The sequence below is a fragment of the Entelurus aequoreus genome, linkage group LG03 (assembly GCF_033978785.1).
Source record: "Entelurus aequoreus isolate RoL-2023_Sb linkage group LG03, RoL_Eaeq_v1.1, whole genome shotgun sequence".
Classification (NCBI taxonomy): Eukaryota; Metazoa; Chordata; class Actinopteri; order Syngnathiformes; family Syngnathidae; genus Entelurus; species Entelurus aequoreus.
The window spans coordinates 2,918,027-2,945,438 of NC_084733.1; the positions used below are offsets into that span (position 1 = coordinate 2,918,027).

Consider the following 27,412-nt stretch of genomic DNA (forward strand, 5'->3'; position numbering starts at 1 on the left):
TGGTTGTGCTTAATAGTTTCCAGCAGGCTAAGGATGTGGATGACCTCAGGCGATGTTGACAAACAGCAGTATAAAATTAACATGTTTCAGTGTTTATCCTCATTACTCATAATCCTGACATTAGCTATTGACCTTAGTTAATGACAAAAGTTATTGACAAAGTTTGAAGAAAATATGTGATTGCTTGTGAATTTGAATTTTTTCCAAAATTTGTGGCACAGAATGACCATCCGGTATTTGTCAGTTATTGCTCACCAGAGCAGGAAATGTTGTCGGCCATTCTTCCCCCTCGCCATGTTGGCCTGTAGGCCAGGCTGGATCCAGGCTCCTTTGTCTGCCACATGTTGAGGGCTGCTGGTGAGGGGGGTGGAGGGAGTCGAGGAGGGACTGCCGTTCCTAGTGACGTGGGCATTGTGAGAGAGCCATCAGTTAACCATGACTGGTAATACCCAAGGGGCCTATCTATACACTAATATTTCAGAGATCAGTCCCTACCTTGTGTAACTCTCTGCATGTTTAATGCAGGTGCTGGTGAAGGCATATGAATGCGTCCTTCCCCATGGTGAGGTGCTAAGGGAGATACATTGGTATTAAATGGTTGTGATCTGTTAACCATGGTTACTGGATGCTGAGATATTATTTCAGAGATCAATCTTTACCTATAAAGTTATCTCCAGTTGAGGAGTCGAGTTAACAAGTACTCATGACTCTTGCTGGCACTCGGCGAGACGGTGGAGCTGGGAGAAGGGATACAAGGAGAGGGGAATATCTTTAGCACTAAGAATGTTAACCATATCTTTAATATTAATGTGGTGGTTTCGTCTACAACGCTAAATATATCCTGTGGTGTACCTCAGGGATCAATATAGGACCTACATTATTCAATGTCTAGATAAATGACATTTGTAAAGTTACAAAAGATTTAAAGTTAGTATTATTTGCGGATGATACAACAGCGTTTTGTTCAGGAGAGAACACACAGAAGATAATACAAATAATAACAGAAGAAATTAACAAATTAAAAAGATGGTTTGACAAAAACAGACTATCTTTGAATCTCAGTAAAACTAAAATAATGCTATTTGGTAACAGTAGAAGAGAAAGTCAAACACAAATACAAATAGACAGAATAGAAATTGAAAGAGTAAATGAAACCACATTTCTAGGTATAATGATTGATGATAAATAGAACTGGAAATCTCAAGTAAAAAATATACAACATAAAGTAGCAAGAAACACGTCAATAATGAATAAAGCAAAACATGTTCTAGACAAAAAATCACTTCATATTCTCTACTGTTCACTAGTGTTACATATCTGAGTTATTGTGTAGAAATATGGGGAAATAATTACAAAAGTACACTTCATTCATTAACGGTGTTACAATAAAGATCAGTTAGAATAATATATAATGTTGGATATAGACAACACACAAATCCTTTATTTATTGAATCAAAGATACTGAAATTCCACGACATAGTGAATTTGCAAACAGCTAAAATTATAAACAAAGCAAACCATAACCTGCTAGCCAAGAATATACAACAATTCTTCTCAAAAAAAGAGGAGAAAAATCATCTTAGAGAGAAATGTAATTTAAAACATTTGTACGCACGTACAACACTTAAGACCTTCAGTATATCAGTATGTGGAATTAAATTATGGAATGCATTAAGCAAAGCAATCAAATAATGTACTAATATGATCAATTATTTATGCTTACATGTGGAAATAATAATAATAATAGTAAATAAAATAATAATTAAAAAAAAGGTAAATAAAGCATAAAATAGTCTCTAATAAATTAATTAAATAAAAAACAGCATATAAAATATATACATCAGCAAATAACAAAAATATAGATCAAGAAAAAGGATCCTTAATATGTGCAGCAATTTTTCCCACTCACATCACCTCATTTTATATTTTTTTCTACAATTAACTATGCCAAAAAACACATAGACATACCTTTTTTTTTGTAATGGAAACAAAAACAACATGGCGTCACACACAGCTAGTCCACAGTAAACAGGATCTCGAGCTCCACTAAAGAACAAAGAAAGAAATAATACACACTCATATTAATAGCAAAGAACGGCTGTTTCCACTCTGTTAACGTTACGTTGTTATAACGAAGTAATAGCGACCTGGGCCTAAACAACACTGACAATAAAGTAATACGCTTTCGTTTGGACCAGTTGGAAATATGTGGAATATCGTAGCATGTAACCTACACACATTCACAGCGTCTAACAAAAGATAGCCTAAGTTAACTGTATTGAACGTTACTCACCGGCTTCACAAAACACAGATAAAAGACAATTTTACAATAGCACGGCAAAAAAATGACCGTCGTTGTGTGGGTTTTTTGACGAATAACACTCTTTTCCACTTTTCTTCGCTCGGGCCTCACCTCCCACGTGCAGCCATTTCGAATTTTCTGAATACGTGACGTCAGACGCACATCCCCATGCAAAGCATTCTGGGAGGCGGCGCTGGAAATAAAAGCCTTTTTTTACAGAATATAAAGTTTTACTGCTAGTCCTAATATCAAACAACGTCATTACAATCATACATAAATGATGATGGAAACACAAAGGCCGATCTTTACTGCGAATGTAGCAATAAATCAATAAATCTATACTTACGTTCGTGTTCCAGCAAAGAAAGTCCAGAGATCTTGGCTCATGCACGTACACGCTAGTAGGCGCGTCCACGTCTGCGGGTGCAGACATTGGTCGGCTCAGCGCGCGTAGGCGGAGCCTATAACTCTAGGCGGCGCGCGCCGGTTTAGTTTGTCGCGTCCGCGTATGCGAATCAGACACGAGTCCGCTCAGGATCAGCTGTCTGACCGTACAATTTTCAGAGGCGGAGCTCTATCCTCTAGGCGGAGCCAAAACGAATGTGACAGTAACGCGGTTTGGGCGACTTGAAGGCGGATCCGTATAGGAGTCTTCTGCTGTGTGGGTTGTATGTAGACCACATTGTTTGTGTGTTGTATGTAGACCACATTGTTTGTGTGTTGTATGTAGACCACATTGTTTGTGTGTTGTATGTAGACCACATTGTTTGTGTGTTGTATGTAGACCACATTGTTTGTGTGTTGTATGTAGACCACATTGTTTGTGTGTTGTATGTAGACCACATTGTTTGTGTGTTGTGTAGTGGATTGTCCGAAGCTTAAGCAGGCAACAAAAGTAGTTTAGTACAACAAATTTATTTACCCATTATCAGAAGTGCAGGTTGAATTGAGTTGGCCGTGCAGACAGACCACATGTACTCCAGAGCAAACAAGACACACACAAGCCAAAATCTCTGTCAAGTTCCGGTCTTCTGCCATTTTTTATACGTCTCTTGCGTGTCACTGTTTTTTATCTCGTGCGTCACTGTTTTTATCTAGTGCGTCATGATTGTTTTGTTTTGGTTTGTCTGTTCCAAAACAACCTCGTATCTCTTAGTCATATTTGGAAAATCTAAACATTCTGTAGACATGTTGGCATAACTCCATATTCACCTTTGTCCCACAACTGGTCCATTCAATGGCACAAAATAGAAGAGAATTGAAAATGAGCGGACATTCTTAATAGACAGGAAATATAGGTCAAAAGGTCAGAAATTCTACGACATACCCTCCTTCCAGGGTCCCAAGACCCTGGACCCAAACAATTTCTGATGTAGACCACTAAGTTAGATCTCTACCACAGATAGAGGCAAAAACCTCAATGTTTTTATACGAGGCAAAAATTCCGTCTATGACCCTCCTTCAGAGCGATCGCTGTTACCAGCCTGCAGTAAAACCATCTCACAGAACACAATTAGTGGCCTACCCTTTGATTTAGTAAAGGAATAACAAATACTTTGATCATGAACATCATTGAACATAAATAGATGAATGTATATAGACTTATGACTGTAAGACATTTGCAAAAATATGTTTCCCGGCATTTGCAATGAATGTAGTTACCAATATTGTTAATTATCAATTGATTTTGAACACACAACTGAATTTCGTATGAGTCCATGTTCGATTAGTGCTCGTATAGATGGCTCGGTGGTACATCAGGCTGGTGACCTGCCGACACCTCGTTGGGCTTTTGGCTGCCTTGGTGAAGAAAGAGATCCACTCAAACAGTCTGTCTCTCTTTGGGGTGTGGTTCAGTCCATTGGGCAGACTGTTTAATGGCATGTCTGTGCTGGCCGAAATTGGGGAAAAGCTGAGAAAAAGTTGGAGCTGTGGGGGCTTTGGGGAAGGCGGGGGCAGAGTATGGGGCGTGGGGCTTTGGTCCAGGCCCTCGGCTTGCTTCCAGGCCTCCTCGCTGCTTCGGCACTCCCGACACTTCTTTCCACAGCTGCTGGAGTCCCGGTGGACACATTGGCTGGCAACCTTAGTTGTTCTCGTCATCGCTGGCAAGGTGTTGTCCCTCCTCTCGGTTCCCTCCAGTCAGGTATCGGGTGTTGGTCCTGGATTAGCTTTGACCGTGCCCCTCTTAGCGAGTGCAAGGGAATCTGGAGTGGCTGCTTTCATCCTCAAATCTGCACAGAGGAACTGGCACACAAATTCTACATTTTGCAAACTTACCATTTTGGTCTCATGGTCTTTCCACCTTCCTAGGAAGCTGCTGGTCCTGAGAAGTGCTGATCTTGTGACTGAAGATGATAACCTGTTTTCTTAAAATGGGTGCCGTTGTTTGACCTAATCTTTTTTGGGGAAACCATGTCGGGATATTAGATCATTCACAAAACATTTAATTACTGACTTGGCACCCTCCTTTGAGGTTGGGGTTGCTTTCGCCAACCACTGCAATTGTCAATCTAAATCATTACGTTCCTTTATCCTTGGATTGATCATATCCATTAAATAAAACCTCAACACGCTCAAACTTGACCCAATCCAAACTCACCTCCCCCCTCTGTCCCTCTCACAGGGACAGTGTTAGTCATAGTAATAGTAATAGTAGTAGTAGTAGTGGTAGTATTAGTAGTTTCAGAAACATCCAAGAAAAAGAAAAGACAGCTGATAGTCAAGTGCAGCAAGAACAGAGGCGGAGGACAGGTCATGTTTGAGGTCACTGTTCGCTTTTGCAATAGTACTTTGATATTTTACAACACCTAGTGAATTATTGTGGCCTCAATAATTCACTAAATAGTTGTATTTAATTTAGTCTATCTATGATGGGACAATGCACAGAAACATTAAGTTCAGAAACAGATATGTTCTGTACCAGATTATATCTAAATAGCTACTTTCCATCTGCAGTCCCTGGCTACCTAAATTAAAGGGATCCAAAAATCAAGCAATAAAATTATGACACTAATTAATCATAATAAATATATACATTCATAATATTCAATAATTAATCAAAAAATAATCATACTGTAGCATGTAATCAGATTAAGAGAAGTCCTAAAATGCCCCTTCATGGACACATTCTTAATATACAATACAACCACACCTTATTTACATCATCACACAAAGACAATAAATGCTCTTGTTCACATCTGTCCTCATTCGTAAAAACAACCAAGATTTTAACAGCCATACGTCACAATTTACAACAAAAATGCTTTAATGGATAAATATAATACACATTAAGTTGATGTGTCAACATAATCAATCAATCAATCAATGTTTATTTATATAGCCCTAAATCACAAGTGTCTCAAAGGGCTGTACAAGCCACAACGACATCCTCGGTGTCGAGTGGGTCTGACATAATATTGTGAAAGTCCAACACATCAGCGAAAGTCCAGTCCATGGTGGGGCCAGCGGGAACCATCCCGAGCGGAGACGGGTCAGCAGCGTAGAGATGTCCCCATCCGATGGACAGGCTAGCGGTCCACCCCGGAGCAGAGTAGAAAAGAAAAGAAAAGAAACGGCAGATCAACTGGTCTAAAAAGGGAGTCTATTTAAAGGCTAGAGTATACAAATGAGTTTTAAGATGAGACTTAAATGCTTCTACTGAGGTAGCATCTCTAACTTTTACCGGGAGGGCATTCCATAGTATTGGAGCCCGAATAGAAAACGCTCTATAGCCCGCAGACTTTTTTTGGGCTCTGGGAATTACTAATAAGCCGGAGTTCTTTGAACGCAGATTTCTTGCCGGGACATATGGTACAATACAATCGGCAAGATAGGCATAATGCCCCTCTTAGTGACAGTGTGAGCAGCCTTGATTGCTCCAAAGCCACTTTTTAACTTCAAATGTTCTATTCCTTTTGTTATAACGTGGAGAAGGCTAATTGGTCTGTACATGTTCTGGTCTTCTTTATTTCCTGCTTTATGGATTTAATTATAGTAGCAGTTTCTCGACGTGGTAGGGAAAGTGTTTTCCGTTATTGATTTATTTATCAATCGTTGTTATATGAGCAATAATACAATCCTTATATGTTTTTAGGAAGATAGTGTCCAACCCATATATATATCTCTAGATCGTGAGTCTGATAATGCAGTGAAGATTTTGTTTAACTTTGTTTCATTTGTTCATTCTAAAATTAGTCCATCCTGAATAAATGACACTTATTTGCACTGATTTTGAGGGACTTTTTATTCAGGGTTTGTACAGACTGGATGAAATGTTCATTAAAAGTATTACTTATGTCCAGACTGTCTGCGATAGTAGCGCCATTTAATATCAATTAAATTTGATTGATATTTAATGTTATAGTGTTGTTTGTACATGGTTTTCCATAACTGTCTAATGTTCCCTTTTACAGCTTTGATTAATTCTAAATGAAAGTCAGCCTTAGACTTCCGCATAAACATTGTAATTTTTTTGGCCAATACTTTTAAAATCATACGATCTGTATTTAGACCTGTTTTAATTGCTCTTTTGAGAGCTGAGTCTCAATGTCTTTATTAGAATCCAAATTGTTTTATTAATCCAAGGTATTTTTATTTTACACTCTTCTTTCTGGTTTTGTATTCGTATATTTACAGATGATCTCTTTAATTTTTGTCATCCAATTGTAATTCTAGTAGGGCTGCTTATCATTTGTATCATGTAGAAGCCGTTTATAATGTCCTTAAGTTTCTTTCTACGTGTTTTATTTAACCAGTCCAGATTAACGTCCCCCATGACGTTACTTCTTTCATACTATGCTGTTTGAGGATGTCTGAAAATGAATCAAGAAAAATGTCTTTAGCTGTGGTCGGTCGGTATACTACAATTACCTTGAAATACATTTCTAAGGAAAATTAAATTAAATTAAATGTTAACATACTCAACTTGATCTACTTTTAATGTTTTCCCTTTCATAAATCATAATTCCTCCCCCCTTTGTCACTCGATCTGTCTTTTCTGTAATCTTGTCCCCCGGGACATTAATTAGAACGAAAGGTGTTGTGGGTTTTAACCATGTCTCTGATAGACAAGGTAATCCGGATTAGAGTCTGACAGTAACTGCTGTATTTGTTCAGTATGTTTCCTGTGGTAGAAAGTTTAATAATGCGGACACGTTTGTTACTGAATACTTTCTACAGACTTCTGTCTCTAAACGACTTTGTGTATGTAATAAGCAACTATAATTATTTGATATGCTTAAATGTTATTTTAGCTCAGCTGTTGTGTAGCTGCTAGCTCCTTGTAGCCTACAGCAGGAGTGTCCAAATTGCAGCCAATAGCTATGTTTTTAACAGACAACCGAAATAATTGAAAATGTGGTATTAGCGTATCGGTTCAATCAGCGGCAGCTACGCCCTGTTTTATCATTTGACCTAAATTTTTGGTTTCGTAGGCAGGACAGAGGGAACAATGTGGGACAGCAATTGTCCATCTTATACCATGCTAATTGTTGTAAGGATCAATCAATCAATCAATCAATCAATGTTTATTTATATAGCCCTAAATCACAAGTGTCTCAAAGGGCTGTACAAGCCACAACGACATCCTCGGTACAGAGCCCACATACGGGCAAGGAAAAACTCACCCCAGTGGGACGTCGGTGAATGACTATGAGAAACCTTGGAGAGGACCGCATATGTGGGTAGCCCCCCCCCCCCCCCCCTCTAGGGGAGACCGAAAGGAATGGATGTCGAGTGGGTCTGACATAACATTGTGAAAGTCCAGTCCACAGTGGATCCAACACATCAGCGGGAGTCCAGTCCACAGCGGGGCCAACAGGAAACCATCCCGAGCGGAGACGGGTCAGCAGCGCAGAGATGTCCCCAACCGATGCACGGGCTAGTGGTCCACCCGGGGTCCCGACTCTGGACAGCCAGCACTTCATCCATGGCCACCGGACCTATGCAACTCCCCCTCGCAAGGGACAGGGGAGAAGAGGAGAGAAGAAAAGAAACGGCAGATCAACTGGTCTAAAAAAAGGGTTTTTTTTTTAAAGGCTAGATTATACAAATGAGTTTTAAGATGGGACTTAAATGCTTCTACTGAGGTAGCATCTCTAACTGTTACCGGGAGGGCATTCCAGGGTACTGGAGCCTGAATAGAAAACGCTCTATAGCCCGCAGACTTTTTTTTTTTTTTTTGGCTCTGGGAATCACGTGGGATAGTTCACATGAGCGGCCATACCTTGAGTCCCACCATATATAAGAGTCAAAAGGCTCCTATTATGAGTCGTCTAATTGGTGATCATACACTTTGGCGGTTTGGGTGGCAGGGCACACGGACGCACCTCAGTCAGCCAGTGCTAGGACAGTTGGAGCAGTCCCCGTCCTCCATTCCTTCCTGGGAGGCGTCCCCAGTAGTTGTCATCTGATGTTGTGCTGTCAGGCAACATCAGGAAGTTCCTTCTGTGCAGTATTGAATGTCAGGGCACAGTTCGTAAGCAGGTCATTACAAGGTGTGTGCAGGTTGACCACAAAGGAATGCTTCAAAGATCGTGTTGAACATTGTCCGTTGACACTTATGTCCAGCAGGGGTCTGTTTGTATCCTGCTGTTCGTCCTGCTGTGGGCGTCCTCTGTCACACCTGTATTTTTTGTGAGCTTGTTCTGGCTACAACTTTGGAGCTTGTCTTGTTCAGAGAAGTTGGCAGTCCCCCAGCTGCATATCCTTTCCACCCTTGCTTGACCTAGCACAACCGTGGCTACCACCCAAGTCCGTCTGTATGTTTTACGTTTTGTTGAGGTTTTTTTTTTTTTTTTTTTTTCCTCCAGAATTTGGAACTCAAAACATGTACACCCATCGTTTTCATATCCCCTCGGTTAGTTCAATTTTGCATATCACGTTTTAAAATCACAGTCTTAACTATCCCATTAAATGTTAATCAATAACCCTAATTCAAAGATTATACGTACTACTTCATGTGTATTTAAGTACCCTTTTAATTCACTTAAAGATTATCTATAAGTTAATTTAAACTATCATTTGTCTATCAGTAGGCGCGAGCAAGCTGTTATGCTTGCACTCTGACCTCCCGCTGTGCGTGATATTCTCCAAAACAAAAGAATGTTTTTATTCACGTTTCTCCTTATCTTTCAGCTAAATCTTTTAATCTTTTAACTTTTAACGTCCGTACTGTGTTTATTTTTATTGTCTCCATTTTAATTTTGCTTTTATTTTCTTTCATTTCACTTTGTTGCATGAAAAACGCCACACAAACAAAGCTGCCCCGCCTTGCCTTGCCAGTCTCCGACTGGTTATCCAACCTAGTCACAACAAACACACAAGGCCATGCTCTAAGCACCAGCCCTAATCACACTTCTCCTCTTTTTAACACTTTACATATCGGCTCTTATTCTAATTATTAATGCAGGCTGTTATTTGTAATTATTATTCAACACTATTCACAGCAAACAGTTGTAAAGTTATAGTTATTCGCATTATACTCTCAAAATCTATAGCTAACTGACAGCTGTTGAGATTTGGTTTGCCTCCTTCATCTCAGTGGCCTAGTGGTTAGAGTGTCCGCCCTGAGATCGGCAGGTCGCAAGTTCAAAACCCCGGCCGAGTCATACCAAAGACTATAAAAAATTTGGGAGCCAAATCACCAAAAATCATTCCCGGGCGCGGCACCGCTGCTGCCCACTGCTCCCCCCACCTCCCAGGGGGCGATCAAGGGGATGGGTCAAATGCAGAGGACAAATTTCACCACACCCAGTGTGTGTGTGACAATCATTGGTACTTTAACTTTAACTCTAACTTTATTCTGTCATGCCATTATCCTCTTTTAGCTCAACATCCAGAAGTATGGTGTACTGCAATGTCTAAATAAAAATAAATTACTCCAAATTAAAAATGTCAGACTACACTTTAAAGTTACCCGACTTAAACTTACTTTTATTATATTAATTTCCAAACTAACCACCACCACAGCAGACATCTTCCTCAATCCTATCCCAATACTCCCATAAATTAGAAAGGTGTTTCACAATAGTGGTTTAGTAGTTATTTTAAGTAATAGATCTCAATATGGGGAAATTGATAAGACTAAATTTGCCCTAGTGTTTGAATGTTGTCTGTCTATCTATCTGTGTTGGCCCTGTGATGAGGTGACGACCTGTCCGGGGTGCAAAGTCAAATTGTGAAACAAAAATTAAAGTTGAATCAAGTGGAAATTGACAGAGTATATGAACTACATTCTTGAGAATAGTAATTGATCATTAATATGTTGGAGGCCGCATATTGAACATATTAAAGAAAAATATCCAAATCCATTGCCATTCGGTATAAAGTAAAACACATGCTGAATAAGAAATGTCTGCATATGTTATATTATTCATTTATTTTTCAATATGTAATATTGTTTTGAAGTTTGGGGAAATGTTTATAGAAGAAATATAGACCCAATACTTAAAATTAACAGGCTCATTTCAATAATACACAAAGCATTATTATTATGATCATACCAATCCATTTTTATAAGTCATAATGTGTTAAATGTTCAGATAATCTATTTTTAAAACAATGGCATTTATGTTTCGAGTAAAGAACAACAGCCTTCCAGTTTGTATTCTTAGCTTGTTTACATTATGAGGAGAAAACTATCATTTACGGGGGATATTGATTTTTGAAATAGGTCAAGTAAAATAAAAATAAAAACACAAATGTATTTCAGTTTTAGGAGTTAAATGATGTACCATCCTCAGTGATGAGCTGAACACATGTAGTTTTTTGTTATGGTTTAAGAGACCCTTGAAAAGTAAAGTTTTTTGAACATTATAAAATATAGTAACAAATACTTTCATCTTTTAACGTTGATGTTCCAGGTAATTTAATGTTCAGTAATTGTATATCATAGGTCAATATAAGCTTTGGCTTCCGCCTATTCTTTTTTTTCGGTCATTCTTTTTCTTTTCTTTTCTGTGTGTAAATGTGTATGATTGTTAATATGTCTAATTTACTGTTAAACTGCTCACACAAATTGGTTGATGGTTGATTATATGACCAAAATAAACTTATTTCATCTATTCATTCATTATCTATCGCACTCATAGTTTTATTCCATTTTGCATGTAATTATTCCTATTGATTTCTTCCCATTTCACTCAAACAACTAAACAAACAAACAAATAAACAAACTTGCAGCTAACCACAAGCAACAGCATACCATTTACGAATACCTTCATTTGTCACTTTCTCATCTTTTCTTCACTTTCGTTTTCCTTTACAAACAACATCCTGTATCCATCTCTTCCTTACACTTCACACAATGTTTCTATTTTCTGTTCTCCTAGAAACCATTCACATAACGTAAGGTTATAAACATCCTTTTCCCATATTTTCTCAAACCATCCTCTTCACCCACAATCTTCCTTCACCTGCTCTCTCTTCCTCTCTCTCTCACTCTCTCTCCTTCTCTCACAATACAAACACAATAATCCAAAATAATCAGTCTTATAAAATACAACAGGGTCAGCAGCAATCTAAACCTGTATCATTATTTATCTCTTAACAATTTTTCCTCCTTCATAACCTGCATTTTATAATTTTGGCTTTAATATGATTTAGGGCAGTGGTTTTCAATCTTTTTTTCCCAGGAAAATAAAGAAATAAAATACAGCATAATGTCATCAATTTCTGATTTATTAAATTGTATAACAATGCAACATTTTGCTCATTTGTTGTGGTCTTACTTGAACTATTTGGACAACAAAAAATGTAAGAATAACTAAAACGTTTTTTAAAATTAAACAAGTGATTAAATTATACTAAAGATTTCTATACATATAATCTATCATCAAACTTCTTTGGATATTGTAATAGTGATTCATCTGGACCCGTGAACTTAATTCTAAATATTTATTTTGTTGAAGTATTATTCTATAATTATATTTATAAAGGATTTTGAATTGTCGCTATTTTAAAATATTTAAAATCTCAGGTACCCCCCTCCTTTGAGAACTACTGGTTTAGACTATAAAAATCCTTTGTCCCACACATCATTAGACTGTACAACTCCTCTTTGGGGGGGGGGCTAGGATAACAGGGAATGCAAAACAATAACAGTACAATACTTTTTTATATCATGGTCGTTAATGCCTAGTTTCTCTTATTATATTCTTATTTTACTGTTCTCTTTTTATTCTCCTTGTAATATTTTTCTATTTTGTTTCCATTCATACCCTTATTAGTTACTGTTTACTTTTTACTTCTTCTTCCTGAGGGAACTCTCCTGAAGGAATCAATAACGTGTTATCTGTCCATCTATCTATCTATTACTAACCCGAGCACAATTCATGACGTCATGCTCATCTTGCAGACAGTTATTTCCATTTAGTTTTATTCTTTACATGTAATTCTACATGCACCTTTATTTATCACTTTGAAATTTTGCTTTCTTTTGTTATTTATTTACATTATTATTTCTGGTTTACTTGCTGTCTGTTTACTTAAGTTCTCATATTTTGGTCTGTCTTCCTTCTGATTAGAATTTGTTTAACGCTTCTCTACGTTTTGTTTTGACTATGGCGCTGAGTGTTGGCGATTCTTATCTGTACTTCCTCAGACTCTATGATTCACAGATGTTTTTAGATGTTTTAGAATAACCATTTAAATTTTACTTCATCGTGATTATTCTTGAAATAATAAAAATTTCAATATAATTAAATAATCAATTTACCTTTATTAAATTTAATTGTATTTAATGTGTTTGCTGTATCATTATTAATTCAAAGCTACAATGTGTTCCAACCTATGATGTGCGTGTGTGTGTGTGTGTGTGTTTGTCTCCACTTCCACACAGGAACTGGATGGATCAGATAAGCAACAAGGCTGTTCAATACAGTATATTACACACATAATTAATGACTAATGAATTTAACAATGCTTCAATGTCCCAGTCCAAATGTATGTATTGATATTTAAATGTTTATTTATTCATATACAGTATATTTTATTTTTCCTATTATCAAAACCAACCTGTCAGCCTTCTCTTCAGATTGAGTACAGCTGTCCACTATATATATATATATATATATATATATATATATATATATATATATATATATATATATATATATATATATATATATATATATATATATATATATATATAGTTTTTTATTTATTTATTTATTTATTCTTTAAACCTAGCTCAATGCTAAACTAATCCAATGCTATGCTAACTCAATGCTAACCTAGCTCAATGCTAACCTAGCTCAATGCTAACCTAGCTGTGTCACACCTCTTCGAACCACGTTTCGTGCAGCTGTCACTCACACAGCCTCGTCACAATGACACACTCTTATCTCAAAATGTCTCCCAGCTGAGACTCCTTTTTTTTTATATGCGTCACACACGCACTCACACACAGAGAATTTACCAGAGAGCGAGAGCCTTTTTTCCGTATTTATAGTTTTAATGCCTTCTTACAACTATAATATCGCACAGTCCGAATCACCAGCACAGTTAAAAACAAATTCAAATGACTGGAATTCGCTCGCAGCGCCAAAGAGGGGGAGTACTGGGCTTCCCTGCTTAGGCTGCTGCCTCCGCGATCCAACCTCTTGATAAGCGGAAGAAGATAATTATATGGATGGATCATTCACTCATATGTTTTCTGTACATAACTTTGTCTATTTTATCACAAGCACACACATTTTGGACAATTTCCCAACTTTTACAGATAGCGGGGCTGTGAGAAAAAGCGTAAAGGGAGGGGAGGGGAGAGGGGGGGGGGGAAGGGGGGGGAATTAAACCAGATAAGAAACCAGGTGCTACACAAAAGTTATTAAACTACGCATATATCTAAATGTACCAACATAAACTGACTCACTCAATACACACACATTTCAGCATTCATCATTATACACACACATTTATAAATTACAATACCACCCCATGTCTGGACAAATATAAACAACTAATGCATGCGTGCTTTTGTGGAATCGGCCGTCTCATATCACAAAAACCAGGTTCCATCATTGCTCATACAACGGCGATTAACCCGTTTCATTGGAGCAGCACCTGCGTTATCCTTCCTGACCAACACGGATAATCGGCCTAAGGCGCTGTAGAATCACCAGGAATCACCCACCAATCCTACAGTACATCGTGTCTGGTCAGTCCATATAGTTTCACCAAGGCTCTACCATACGGAGCCCTTAACTCTATCCATCTATACTGCAGCAAATTTCCAAATTCGTGACAACTTTGCTCAGATAATCTCCTTTACCGGAATCACTGAACGATCACCTTATATCAGGCTTTTTACCCGGCTGCAGTTTCCACATAGACAGATACGTAGGACCTTCATAGACGTCATAAATTTGTGTGGGCCAAATGTCACACCAGTTAGCAAACCTTGCCTTAAATTTCGCTGTGTCCAACTCCGGCTAACCATGTACTTGCAGAAAAAAGCATCCTCTGCCAACAACGACAGAGGATGAAGAGGTTAAAAGAAATGTTTCGTCTCACATCGTCTATGCTTCAAAAACACTCCAAACCACCAAAATTCTATTAACAATCCCCTTATAGCTAAAAACAAGAAATCACAAGTTTTCAACAAACACACAGACAAATGATCACATATAAAACAACTCAATCCAACCATAATTTACCCCATTCCAGGTTGTTTTTGGAGAACCTGACTAAACCTATCTTTTATCAAAAATAGATTCAGCAATTAGTCTTATCGATCCGGCTCTCTCCAGGCAGAAAATGTTTACACTTTAAAGCAAACTGCTTACCTTGTGATGCGCGCGTGCAACACACTGTCTGCCTGACAGAGAGAGCAGGAGCGGCTGTCGACCTGTAGCTTCTGTGCCATCCTGTTCGTGACGCCAATTTGTGTAGTGGATTGTCCGAAGCTTAAGCAGGCAACAAAAGTAGTTTAGTACAACAAATGTATTTACCCATTATCAGAAGTGCAGGTTGAATTAAGTTGTCCGTGCAAGCAGACACAATGTACTCCAGAGCACACAAGACACACACAAGCCAAAATCACTGTCGAGTTCCGGTCTTCTGCCATTTTTTATATGTCTCTTGTGCGTCACTGTTTTTTATCTAGTGCGTCATGATTGTTTTGTTTTGGTTTTGTCTGTTCCAAAACAACCTCGTATCTCTTAGTCATATTTGGAAATTCTAAACATTCTGTAGACAGGTTGGCATAACTCCATATTCACCTTTGTCCCACAACTGGTCCATTCAATGGCACAAAATAGAAGAGAATTGAAAATGAGCGGACATTCTTAAAAGACAAGAAATATAGGTCAAAAGGTCAGAAATTGTACGACACTACCACTCCACTACATGCTCCTCCAACATAAAGCACCCCACTATACCATCAGCCCTGAAATTTGAAGTCAAAAGCTCACATTGTGATTCAAGTTAAATGCCATTTTTTTCGCTGATTGTGTTTTTCAGATATCTGAAGAATTTCATGGCATCACCAGTAAAGACCTCCTGAAGACTTTTAATGAGTCCCTTGAGAATGATGTGCCTCGCCTGCTCAGACTGTACCGAGCTAGAAAGGGAGCTTTTGGTCAGCAAATAGAAGACTTCCTGGATAAGCTTGATGAACAGGTAAGTGATGGACATGTGTCAGTAAAATGGATCTTATCAGTCATTGCTATATGTTCTTAGTTTGTACCATTTGATCATTATAACAGTTTTTAATTTGTTAAAGTAGAAAATGCACTAGTCCGAAGGCTTGAAGTGTTTTTTTTCCCTTTTCTTGAGCATGCTACTGGTCAGACTTGCGGTCTACTGGTCATTACTAAAAGCAACTTTTGATTTTTCCATCTGTATAAATCCACTATGGTGCTTCACTAATGTATATACTTATGCTTTCCACTGTATACTCTATAGACATCAGACATTGTGTCTCACCGAAAGATGACAGCACTGAGTTGCCTCCCCGTTTTTGTCCGGGACGACACAACTAAGTTTTTCCTGCAGTATTTGGTAAGTAATAATAACAATAATAGGAAATTTACTTGAAAATTACAAGTAATTTGGCCTAATGTAGCTTTAATGGAATAGTTCAACATTTTCATATTCTAGCTTGTTGCCCTGCTCTCTGGTTTAAGATTTGTCGATAGAAACCATTCCTTTAACTGTGCATGTATTTTTGAAGAAGAATCAGGCAATGGTTCCTCATCGCTTGTTAGATTAGCTCAAATACTGGTAGTCTATTGGTAGCCTGCCTTCGCCAACAGTCAGAAGATAAACTTTACAACTCTATTCCGACTACATGGTGTTAGTTTTAAGTTGCAGAAGAGAAGACGACGTTGCTGATGAATGTCTGTTGAATATAAACTAAATTCACCCTGGCTCACAGTCGGGGGCGGCAAGCTAACACTTCCAATTGACTGCTAGTTTTTGAGCTAAGCTTATTTGCGATGAACAACCTTCGCCTATTCCTTCAAAAATGCACAAACAGTTAAAATGAATGATTTTTGTTGCCTTGTCTTGAACCGGAGAGTGGGGCAACAAGCTAAAAAACTATTACTATTTTAACATTTTGAGTAGGATCTCATAGCTGATGACAAAGATTTTATGCATAATACACTTTGTGTAGATTTCATTTTGTGCCCAGAGATGTTTTTTAATGCCCAAATGTCATATCTTTAGCCAATGCATATAACCATAAAGAAAAGTTCCTGCCCCAATTTTTTAAAATATTTAATGGTTAATGTTCTGCCTTCAATTAATTTGAAAGTAATTTAAGGGTTTTTTCCATTTTTTTGAACATTGTAAAATTGTAATCGTTCCCAGAAGATCCATACCAGTCGGGCCCTAATTACATCCTTTTGTTCGACCTAACACTCAATCATGCACCTGTTACTATTCCTCAGAAAACTGACCCTGAAGAAAGAGTGCTCCAAGGCGTGTCTGTTGGCATCCTTACAATCCTTGAAGAAGATGATCCTGCTGTATCACCCAACGTACGGGACTGGGCTGTTGTGTTGGAAGGTTCCATCGTGCTACATGACCTGCCAGACCTCGGTACTGCCTTTGCATACCTCTTTGGCCTACTGTATGCCATGAACATTGATTATCCAAAGGAGATGAAGTACACCTTTGAAACAATTTAGTCTATCTTTTTCGAGCTTGTCTCTCAGTGCTCACAGCGGACAAGGTCTCTGAAAACAAAGCTTTTGCTGTGACTCTTAATGTGGAAGCCAACCTATGTTTGCTGCCTGTTCTAGTGCATTGTGGTTAGTGCTCATATAAAACTTCACGGCCAGTGATTTAAAACATGCAAGACCTCACGGAAAACAATTGTATTTTTTTTCTTTAAGTGTGATACACAATTTTTTTTTATTTTTTTCAAAATGTATTTAAAATTGAGAGATTCACAAAATACCATCATGCTACATAACCCGCCAGACCTCGGTACTGCCTTTGCATACCTCTTTGGCCTACTGTATGCCATGAACATTGATTATCCGAAGGAGATGAAGTACACCTATGAAGCCATTCAGACTATCTTTTTCGAGCTTGGCTCTGTGCTCAAGTCTCCTCTGCCTCAGAAATAGAGATTCTTTAAAAAAAAAAAGAAAATAAAGAATCGTTAATCTATTTCAGAGGCAGAGGGGACTTGAGCACAGAGCCAAGCTTGAAAAAGATAGTCTGAATGGCTTCATAGGTGTACTTCATCTCCTTTGGATAATCAATGTTCATGGCATACAGTAGGCCAAAGAGGTATGCAAAGGCAGTACAGAGTTCTGGCGGGTTATGTAGCATAATGGTATTCTGTGAATCTCACTTCAATGTAGATATATATGTTTCTTTACAGTTGAGTGAGGTTTACAAGAGGTGCATATTCACTGTCAACTGATCAAGTTTGTCAACTGTTCTAATTTACAAAACAAATTTTCTCTATGATGATAATTCTACCATCAAATCATTACACAATTATATTGCCTGGCTGCTGTGAAAACATTTATTTCTTAGCTTTTAACTTCAGTGTTACAGGGATCCAATTTTACTGTTAGGGAAGTGTTTTATTCACTTTAAAGAAAATACCTGGGAAAGTGTCAAGGTCTGTGACACACCCAATTTAACCCTGATGTTAAACATGTTTCTGAATGAGAAATAAACAAGGTTTTTGATGTGTGCTCTTTATTTTATTTATTCATTCAGCATTTCTTAAAAACAATTACAGCAACATAAATGTTACTTGACTTGTAAAGGAAGTTTTCTAACTGAAGTAACAAGACTTTCCGAGTTAGTTGAAGGTAAAAATAAATGGAATTGAAGCATGAACTTTATTGTTGGTCCTGTTGTGTTTACTAAGGGGAGGTGACGGCAAACATACACCAGGGGGAAGTATGAACAATGTTTTATTATATATATATATATATATATATATATATATATATATATATATATATATATATATATATATATATATATATATATATATAATAATAACAAACAATACTAATATAATAAACTAAGGAAAATAGAGTGTGAAATAGATCCAAGGGTGTGTATGGTGTAAGATTATGTGTAGTATTTAACTGGAATGTGTGTTACCAAAGTGTTGAACGAGAGATGAGGAAGTCCAGGGAAGAGAGAAGTCAGAGTCCAATGCGGGGGAAGTCAAGGATTGGGGAGGCAGTCAGAATCCAGAGGGGTCCAGAGAAGTGAGGTGCACAGCTCACTACCAAGGCGACGGAGGGAATTCTGCGGGGGACACGGGAGAAACAAGGGACAAGTAAGCCACGGAGAGGAAAACAAGACAAGAGCATAAAGCTTGACGCTTACGGTACACCATGAGAAAACTAAGTTCCTGCGCCGATCCTTGGGTCCACCCTGCCTTTATCCGGCACACCCTCATCAGTAACAGGTGCGCAGATAACCGGTGAGTGTTTGCAGCTGGCGGCTGCTGCAGGGCGGAGACGCGCGCGGCGCGTCCCTGGGTTTGCGCGGCCGTGGGCGTGTCCCAAGGTGTGCATGGCAGGCAGGGGTCTGAGCCGTAACAGTATCCCCCCCCTATGGACAGATTCCAGATGTCCCAAGACAGACAAACGAACAACATACTCACGACACAAGGGAGGGTGGAGGGGAGAACTGGTGGTGGGTCGCCGGCCCAAGTGTCCCCGAATCCACCGGTGACGAGTCTGGTGGCGGCGGCGAATAGAACGGCGCTGAGGCCGGCGAGGCAGGCGACCTAGGAACGGCCACCTTCTTGGCCGTCGGTAAGGCGGACACGAGTGTCGCCATGGTGAGTCTCGCCGGAAATGAGGATGAGACGTCGGCGAAGAGGATGACGTCATCGGCGGTGGGAAGCGGCAGACGTCATCGGCGGCGTGGCAGCGGCAGACGTCATCATAGCCGGAGACGAGGAGGGCAGCTGAGGAACTGGCTGAGGTGCTGAAGCCGGCGCTGCCGGCCGAGGTGCAGAGGTCGGCGCTGCTGGACGAGGTGCAGAGGTCGGCGCTGCAGAGGTCGGCGCTGCCGGCCGAGGTGCAGAGGTCGGCGCTGCAGAGGTCGGCACTGCTGGCCGAGGGGCGAAGGTCGGGGCCAGCCTGGGAGTTGGTGGAGACACGGGGGATATCCTGGGGTTTGGTGCTAGCTTGGAGGCTAGTGCTAGCTCGGAGGCTAGCCGAGGGGCTGGTGCTAGCTCGGAGGCTAGCCGAGGGACTGGTGCTAGCTCGGAGGCTAGCCGAGAGACTGGTGGTAGCTCGGACGCTAGCCGAGGGACGGGTGCTAGCTCGGACGCTAGCCTGGGGACTGCTGCTAGCTCGGGGGCTAGCCGAGGGACGGGTGCTAGCTCGGGGGATAGCCGAGGGACGGGTGCTAGCTCGGGGGCTAGCCTGGGGACTGCTGCTAGCTCGGGGGATAGCCGAGGGACGGGTGCTAGCTCGGACGCTAGCCGAGGGACGGGTGCTAGCTCGGGGGCTAGCCTGGGGACTGCTGCTAGCTCAGGGGCTAGCCGAGGGACGGGTGGCTGCGGCTGGGAAAAGCGAAAAATAAGTGGAATTAGTCTGGCCGGGGGTAGCCTGTCTGGGTGCGACTGCCTCACCCCATCAGCACAGCCACCAGTACTATCCCCCCCCTCTGAAAGCGGATGCCAGACGCTTCCTGTTGACTGAGTCTCTAAGGGTGGGAGGAGGGTGTCCAGGCGATGACAAAATTCCTCCTTGCTCATATCGCTACTGAACATGCCTTTCCATGACATCTTGGCAGGACAAGACAAATCCTCCGGTTTGAAGTGAAAAAAAAGAAAAGGCCATGGTGAATGGGGCAAAAATAGGAGAGGGAAAAAAAATGTCACTGGGGGTGGGGCTAAAGTCACTGGGGGCCGTCAGGTCCCTATATATAATTTGGCGGGAACTTACTGTTGTGTTTACTAAGTGGAGGTGACGGCAAACATACACCAGGGGGCAGTATGAACAATGTTTTAATATATATATATATATATATATATATATATATATATATATATATATATATATATATATATATATATATATTAATATATATAATAATAACAAACAATACTAATATAATAAACTAAGGAAAATGGAGTGTGAATAGATCCAAGGGTGTGTATGGTGTAAGATTATGTGTAGTATTTAACTGGAATGTGTGTTACCAAAGTGTTGAACGAGAGATGAGGAAGTCCAGGGAAGAGAAAAGTCCGAGTCCAATGCGGGGGAAGTCAAGGATTGGGGAGGCAGTCAGAATCCAGAGGGGTCCAGAGAAGTGAGGTGCACAGCTCACTACCAAGGCGACGGAGGGAATTCTGCGGGGGACACAGGAGAAACAAGGGACAAGTAAGCCACGGAGAGGAAAACAAGACAAGAGCATAAAGCTTGACGCTTACGGTACACCATGAGAAAACTAAGTTCCCGCGCCGATCCTTGGGTCCACCCTGCCTTTATCCGGCACACCCTCATCAGTAACAGGTGCGCAGATAACCGGTGAGTGTTTGCAGCTGGCGGCTGCTGCAGGGCGGAGACGCGCGCGGTGCGTCCCTGGGTTTGCGCGGCCGTGGGCATGTCCCAAGGTGCGCATGGCAGGCAGGGGTCTGAGCCGTAACAGGTCTGACGTAAATATCATAATTAGGTGAACAAGATCGAGTTGGCATAACTCTTATCTAAACTTGGAAATCTTAGTTAAGTCAACAACAGTAGTCAAAGTTCAACAAGAATATATGAGTTTGTTGAAGGTAAAAATACATGGAATTGAAGCATGAATTTTATTGTTGGTCCCACAAAAATATCATAATTTGGTGAACAAGAAGATCCGAGTTGACATAACTCTTATCTCAACTTGTAAATCTTAGTTAAGTCAACAATAGTAGTCAAAAGTTGAGAAAACGCAAAAATCTGGTTGCATCATGTTGCCTTGAAAATTTTGCGTTTTCTCAACTTTTTTTTTTTTACAGTGCTGTATTGACAAGTATGGCAAGTACCTATAGCCGTTGTGACAAAAGCAAAAGAGGAAAAGGGCGCCCTTTGCTGGGAGCGTCACCAAAAGTTTACAGCACCTGGTATTCCCAGGCTTGTGCACCTCCGAGTCCAGAAGCTCTGCTCAACAGACCAATCATTGAGCAGAGAGTTTCCTCAACAGACCAATCAAATAGCTATGTTGAGCACAGTCGAGGAGACGGTCTTGCTCAACAGACCAATCACAGAGCTCTGTTGAGCAGCCTTATTATAATACTCATTAATATTCATGAGTTGTCTACGTCTCAACATGGCGGCTTCCATGAAACAAGCGATCACTTTTGGAACGATGTGTATTGTCCATGTATACAGCGTTTATCGACAAAATACCACTTCCCCTTGTTGTGGATAAGATCAAAGAAAGCGTTATGGCAAATATGGCAAACACACAAAATGTGCAATATTTTCCCCAAAAAATATGCAATATTTTCCCCAAAAAATATGCAATATTTTACCCGCAAAATATATGCAATATTTTCCCCCTAAAAATTATGCAATATTTTCCCCCAAAAATATGGAATATTTCCCTCAAGAAATATGCAATATTTCCCCCCAAATATATGCATTTTTTTCCCTAAAAGATATGCAATTTTTTCCCTAAAAAATATGCAATATTTCCCCCAAAAAATATGCAATATGTTCCCTAAAAATATGCAATATTTTCCCCCCAAAATATATGCAATATTTTCCCCAAAAAATATGCAATATTTTCCCCCCAAAAGATGCAATGTTTTCCCCAAAGAAAATGCAATTTTTTACCTAAAAAATATGCTATATTTTCCCCCCAAAATATGCAATATTTTCCCTAAAAAATAAGCAAATATTTTACCCGCAAAATATATGCAATATTTTCCCCCTAAAAAATATGCAATATTTTCCCTAAAAATATGCGATATTCCCCCCCCCCCAAATATGTAATATTTCCCCCAAAAAATCTGCAATATTTTCCCTAAAAAATATGCAATATTTTCAGTAAAAAAATATGCAATATTTCCCCCCCCAAAATATGCAATATTTCCCCCAAAAAATATGCAGTATTTTCCCCAAAAAATATTTCAAAGTGGAATATATGATGTGATTTGATTTATTGTTATTTTTTGAGCAGTGAAAGTTTTAAAGGGAAAAAACAGCCTGCATGGCAGCTTTGAGTTAAAATGATCAACATTGCAACTTTTTCTCGTTACATTTCACCTGTTTCCTCTTTTATTCCACTTTTCTTTTGTATGAGTATTTTTAGGTCAGGAGTATTTTTCAGGTCCTATTGCTGACACATTTTTTCAGGCCAGAAGAAAGAGTGCTCAGATTGGCATCCTTACAATCCTTGAAGAAGATGATCCTGCTGTATCACCCAACGTACGGGACTGTTGTGTCATCCAAGTCCTTCAAGAGAAATGCAAACTAACACTTTTTAAATACACGGCCTCTTGTACGTCTTTTCATTTGTGGTCTAAGCTTTTATAAATAAAATAAAGCAACTGATGAGTAAATCATTGTCATATATTTTATACTGCTTAATTAACACAATACATTGGCAAAATCTGCCCAATTTGGTCTTGTACTTGGTTTAATGTTGTGTTTAATTCATTAGAAATAAAATTAAACAATCAACAACTACACTTTGTATTGCTAAATTAACACAACACATCAGTTTAGGTGTTCCCTGCATAATTACTGTGATACATTTGCTATAATTAAATGAAGTAATTCATTCATTAATTTATACAGCACACATTCTCATATTGTGTAATAATTATGATACATTGTTATATTGTTATATTGCTACAAACTGTTACTGCATTCACTTCTTGTAGTTACTAAACGTGAAGAGTAATAGTATTAATAATACTCTCCCCTCTTCTTATCAGCTGCAGGAAATTAATTATTTTTCGTACGGTCTAGTGTCAAAAAAGTATAAAATGTGGTTTTGAAAAGAAGCTCCTTTCTTGGGAGGTAGCGGAATGATCATCATCACCGTCAACCCCGATCTGGACTTGGGGGGGTCGTCAGCCATTCCCAGGCAGTATCCCATCCAAGTACTAACCAGGCCCTACCCGGCTTAGCTTCCGAGATCGGGCGTGTTTAGGGTAGTATGGCCGTAAGCCAAGAAATTGCCCTCAAAATCAAATTTTTAAATGTGACAAGCTGGTTGACAGGACCTTTCTGCAATGAGCAATGCGTGTGTGATACAACAATCACTGATCTTTTTGTCAGCCTGTCCAACTCTTTGGACTTTTAAACCTCTGTTAGCACTGAAGTGCCTTGAGGCACATGTGTCACTGTTGGCGACACTGCAAATCTTGCTATCAATCCCAAACCGAGTCAAAACTAAACAAATGTGTATTGGGTGGAGAGCAGTGTTTTGTTTGGACGAGCAATATGTAGCTGTATTGACAAGTATGGCAAGTACCTATAGCCGTTGTAACAAAAGCAAAAGGGGGAAAGGGCACCCTATTCTGGGGGCGTACCAAAAGCTTACGGCACCTGGTATTCCCAGGCAGTCTCCCATTCAAGTACTAACCAGGCCCGACCCAGCTTGGCTTCCGAGATCTGACGAGATCGGGCGTGCTCAGGGTAGTATGGCCGTAAGCCAAGAAATTGCCCTCAAAATCAGATTTTTAAATGTGACAAGCTGGTTGACAGGACCTTTCTGCAATGAGCAATGCATGTGTGATACAATAATCACTGATCTTTTTGTCAGCCTGTCCAACTCTTTGGACTTTTAAACCTCAGTTAGCACTGAAGTGCCTTGAGGCACATGTGTCACTGTTGGCGACACTGCAAATCTTGCTATCAATCCCAAACCGAGTCAAAACTAAACAAATGTGTATTGGGTGGAGAGCAGCGTTTTGTTTGTACGAGAATTATGTAGCTGTATTGACAAGTATGGCAAGTACCTATAGCCATTGTGACAAAAGCAAAAGGGGGAAAGGGCATCCTATGCTGGGAGCGTACCAAAAGCTTACAGCACCTGGTATTCCCAGGCAGTCTCCCATCCAAGTACTAACCAGGCCCGACCCGGCTTAGCTTCCGAGATCTGACGAGATCGGGCGTGCTCAGGGTAGTATGGCCGTAAACCAAGAACTTGCCCTCAAAATCAGATTTTTAAATGTGACAAGCTGGTTGACAGGACTTTTGTGCAATGAGCAATGCGTGTGTGATACAACAATCAATGATATTTTTGTCAGCCTGTCAAACTCTTTGGACTTTTAAACCTCTGTTAGCACTGAAGTGCCTTGAGGCACATGTGTCACTGTTGGCGACGCTGCAAATCTTGCTATCAATCCCAAACCGAGTCAAAACTAAACAAATGTGTATTGGGTGTAGAGCAGTGTTTTATTTGGACGAGCAATATGTAGCTGTATTGACAAGTATGGCAAGTACCTATAGCCGTTGTAACAAAAGCAAAAGGGGGAAAGGGCACCCTATTCTGGGGGCGTACCAAAAGCTTACAGCACCTGGTATTCCCAGGCAGTCTCCCATCCAAGTACTAACCAGGCCCGACCCAGCTTAGCTTCAGAGATCTGACGAGATCGGGCGTGCTCAGGGTAGTATGGCCGTAAGCCAAGATATTGCCCTCAAAATCAGATTTTTAAATGTGACAAGCTGGTTGACAGGCCCTTTCTGCAATGAGCAATGCGTGTGTGATACAATAATCACTGATCTTTTTGTCAGCCTGTCCAACTCTTTGGACTTTTAAACCTCTGTTAGCACTGAAGTGCCTTGAGGCACATGTGTCACTGTTGGCGACACTGCAAATCTTGCTATCAATCCCAAACCGAGTCAAAACTAAACAAATGTGTATTGGGTGGAGAGCAGTGTTTTGTTTGGACGAGCAATATGTAGCTGCATTGACAAGTATGGCAAGTACCTATAGCCGTTGTGACAAAAGCAAAAGGGGGAAAGGGCGCCCTTTTCTGGGATTGTTCCAAAAGCTTACAGCACCTGGTATTCCCAGGCAGTCTCCCATCCAAGTACTAACCAGGCCCGACCCGGCTTAGCTTCCGAGATCTGACGAGATCGGGCGTGCTCAGGGTAGTATGGCCGTAAACCAAGAATTTGCCCTCAAAATCAGATTTTTAAATGTGACAAGCTGGTTGACAGGACTTTTTTGCAATGAGCAATGCGTGTGTGATACAACAATCACTGATCTTTTTGTCAGCCTGTCAAACTCTTTCGACTTTTAAACCTCTGTTAGCACTGAAGTGCCTTGAGGCACATGTGTCACTGTTGGCGACGCTGCAAATCTTGCTATCAATCCCAAACCGAGTCAAAACTAAACACATGTGTATTGGGTGGAGAGCAGTGTTTTATTTGGACGAGCAATATGTAGCTGTATTGACGAGTATGGCAAGTACCTATAGCCGTTGAAACAAAAGCAAAAGGGGGAAAGGGCACCCTATTCTGGGGACGTACCAAAAGCTTACGGCACCTGGTATTCCCAGGCAGTCTCCCATTCAAGTACTAACCAGGCCCGAACCAGCTTAACTTCCGAGATCTGACGAGATCGGGCGTGCTCAGGGTAGTATGGCCGTAAGCCAAGAAGTTGCCCTCAAAATCAGATTTTTAAATGTGACAAGCTGGTTGACAGGACCTTTCTGCAATGAGCAATGCGTGTGTGATACAACAATCACTGATCTTTTTGTCAGCCTGTCCAACTTTTTGGACTTTTAAACCTCTGTTAGCACTGAAGTGCCTTGAGGCACATGTGTCACTGTTGGCGACACTGCAAGTCTTGCTATCAATCCCAAACCGAGTCAAAACTAAACAAATGTGTTTTGGGTGGAGAGCAGCGTTTTGTTTGGACGAGAACTATGTAGCTGTATTGACAAATATGGCAAGTACCTATAGCCATTGTGACAAAAGCAAAAGGGGGAAAGTGCATCCTATGCTGGGAGCGTACCAAAAGCTTACAGCACCTGGTATTCCCAGGCAGTCTCCCATCCAAGTACTAACCAGGCCCGACCCAGCTTAGCTTCAGAGCTCCGACGAGATCGGGCGTGCTCAGGGTAGTATGGCCGTAAGCCAAGAAATTGACCTCAAAATCTGATTTTTAAATGTGACAAGCTGGTTGACAAGACCTTTCTGCAATGAGCAATGCGTGTGTGATACAACAATCACTGATGTTTTTGTCAGCCTGTCTAACTCTTTGGACTTTTAAACCTCTGTTAGCACTGAAGTGCCTTGAGGCACATGTGTCACTGTTGGCGACGCTGCAAATCTTGCTATCAATTCCAAACCGAGTCAAAACTAAACAAATGTGTATTGGGTGGAGAGCAGCGTTTTGTTTGGACGAGCAATATGTAGCTGCATTGACAAGTATGGCAAGTACCTATAGCCGTTGTGACAAAAGCAAAAGGGGGAAAGGGCGCCCTTTTCTGGGATCGTTCCAAAAGCTTACAGCACCTGGTATTCCCAGGCAGTCTCCCATCCAAGTACTAACCAGGCCCGACCCGGCTTAGCTTCCGAGATCTGACGAGACCGGGCGTGCTCAGGGTAGTATGGCCGTAAGCCAAGAATTTGCCCTCAAAATCAGATTTTTAAATGTGACAAGCTGGTTGACAGGACTTTTGTGCAATGAGCAATGCGTGTGTGATACAACAATCACTGATCT

The 27,412-nt window shown here is 40.3% G+C and overlaps 7 non-coding genes across 7 annotated transcripts; all 7 read right to left on the reverse strand.

The window, feature by feature from the left end:
- Window positions 1-24,270: 24,270 nt before the first annotated feature.
- On the reverse strand, window positions 24,271-24,389 carry LOC133647332 (5S ribosomal RNA). The gene has a single exon (XR_009825581.1). It is a non-coding gene; the product is annotated as a 5S ribosomal RNA (ribosomal RNA).
- A 368-nt stretch (window positions 24,390-24,757) lies between these two features.
- Window positions 24,758-24,876, reverse strand: LOC133647312 (5S ribosomal RNA). The gene has a single exon (XR_009825561.1). It is a non-coding gene; the product is annotated as a 5S ribosomal RNA (ribosomal RNA).
- A 368-nt stretch (window positions 24,877-25,244) lies between these two features.
- On the reverse strand, window positions 25,245-25,363 carry LOC133647373 (5S ribosomal RNA). Its single transcript, XR_009825620.1, has one exon. It is a non-coding gene; the product is annotated as a 5S ribosomal RNA (ribosomal RNA).
- Window positions 25,364-25,731: 368 nt separating this feature from the next.
- On the reverse strand, window positions 25,732-25,850 carry LOC133647313 (5S ribosomal RNA). Its single transcript, XR_009825562.1, has one exon. It is a non-coding gene; the product is annotated as a 5S ribosomal RNA (ribosomal RNA).
- A 368-nt stretch (window positions 25,851-26,218) lies between these two features.
- LOC133647351 (5S ribosomal RNA) lies at window positions 26,219-26,337 on the reverse strand. Its single transcript, XR_009825598.1, has one exon. It is a non-coding gene; the product is annotated as a 5S ribosomal RNA (ribosomal RNA).
- A 368-nt stretch (window positions 26,338-26,705) lies between these two features.
- LOC133647436 (5S ribosomal RNA) lies at window positions 26,706-26,824 on the reverse strand. Its single transcript, XR_009825684.1, has one exon. It is a non-coding gene; the product is annotated as a 5S ribosomal RNA (ribosomal RNA).
- A 368-nt stretch (window positions 26,825-27,192) lies between these two features.
- Window positions 27,193-27,311, reverse strand: LOC133647335 (5S ribosomal RNA). The gene has a single exon (XR_009825583.1). It is a non-coding gene; the product is annotated as a 5S ribosomal RNA (ribosomal RNA).
- Window positions 27,312-27,412: the final 101 nt, after the last annotated feature.